Source organism: Cydia strobilella, chromosome 17, assembly GCF_947568885.1.
Source record: "Cydia strobilella chromosome 17, ilCydStro3.1, whole genome shotgun sequence".
Lineage (NCBI taxonomy): Eukaryota > Metazoa > Arthropoda > Insecta > Lepidoptera > Tortricidae > Cydia > Cydia strobilella.
The window spans coordinates 2783398-2785369 of NC_086057.1; positions in this window are offsets into that span (position 1 = coordinate 2783398).

A 1972-nucleotide genomic window follows, 5' to 3' on the forward strand; every position below is an offset into this window, starting at 1 on the left:
TTTTCGTTTACGAAATTCAACGAAATTAATCACCTTCAATTATTTTGTAAACTTTCCTAAACATCTTACAGTCAAAAATGTAACATTTTATTACAAAAAATGTTTAGAACGCTATAAATTTTCTAATATAAGATAAAACATCCAGCTTTTATTTAATTATTTACCTTGACAACACTAAGTTCAAGTTCACAAGTTCCCCTCAATAACCACTAGATGGCGCTCAAAGGCTCATCAACTGCTAACTTGCTAAGGGTGGATTACTGGATTTCTTTGTTCAACGCTTGTATGGTGATCAATCCAAATGGGTCAGTAGGAAGAAGTCAGAAACTATGAGATAGCGAAATCTGTTCTTAGAACCCAGTCCGTCGATTTAAGATTTAATAATAATGACATTCAAACTGTTTTTTTTAACTCATACATAACCGGGAATCGAATCTGGTCAATATTCTTTATGTAATCGCGGGAGTATTTGTTTGTATTATTGATCCTGAAATTTAAATAAAAAAAATGAAAAAATTGAATACCATCATCTTCCTCGCGTTGCACGTTGTTCCGGATTTTGCCACGGCTCATGGGAGCCTGGGGTCCGCTTGGTAACCAATCCTAAGAATTGACGTGGACGATTTTTACAAAACTTTACTGACCTTCCAACCCAGAGGGGAAACTAGGCATGTCAAACTAATAAATTCTAATCTCACGTTGAAATTGCCGTCTCCTTCATGCTAGCTGCAGGTTATTCTTTTGAAAGAAGCTGTAACGTTGTTTCCTCGAAAGCAACAGTTAAGCTATTTTCAAAATAATCATCCCGCAGTGGTTTACGTAATGCTGGCACCACACTTCGCCTTATTTGGGAAATATTCGTGTTGCATCTCTTTCCTTTGACATACAAAACAAAAGGGATGCAACACGAATATTTGCCAAATACAGCGAAGTGTGGTGCTGGTATAACGATCAAGAAGAATGACGTTATAAGTTATTCGATTTTCGATGTGCCGCGAAAAACGAAAATCAAGATTTTGTTATTTTATTTGTCTTTCTACCGGGAACACACCTTATTTAGATCCGGGCCAGATTATGTCTGCTTTATCAAGAAACCATAAAGATGCGGATGCCTGATGGAAACAAATGCGACCTTGATTAGACCAAACGTGTCCCTAATTAGACTTCCCGTTTGGTTTATTTCTTTAGTAGAATAGGATCGCCATTAAACAATCGACTGATGGACGGATCCCGGTCAGTGGAACTGGGGCCCATTTCTCGAACGGTATTAGTCTAGTACTATTAGTGTGTTGCCATGGTAACCCATACGACTTGACAGGGACACATTTCTCGAACGGTATTAGTCTAGTATTATTAGTGTGTTGCCATGGTAACCCATACGACTTGACAGGGATCCATTTCTCGAACGGTATTAGTCTAATATTATTAGTGTGTTGCCATGGTAACCCATACGATTTGACAGTTCGTGGACTAATAATATTAGTCTAATATCGTTCGAGAAACGGGCCCCAGTTCGTGGACTAATAATATTAGTCTAATACCGTTTGAGAAATGGGGCCCCTGGGCATGTCATGAAACTATACCAGTGGATTGCTAAGTCCTTCCTAGATGCTCTTTGTGTAGTTTCCTTTATTTAGACAGTGAGTTTTCACATACCCAATTATTGACACCACAAAGTTTTTAGGGGTTCCGTACCCAAAGGGTAAAAATGGGACCCTATTACTAAGACTCCGCTGTCCGTCTGTCTATCTGTCTGTCACCAGGCTATATCTCATGAACCGTGATAGCTAGACAGTTGAAATGTTTACAGGATGATGTATTTATGTTGCCGCTATAACAACAAATACTAAAAACATTATAAAATAAATATTTAAGTGGGGCTCCCATACAACAAACGCGATTTTTTTGCCGTTTTTTTTTTGCTTAATGGTACGGAACCCTTCGTGCGCGAGTCCGACTCGCACTTGGCCGG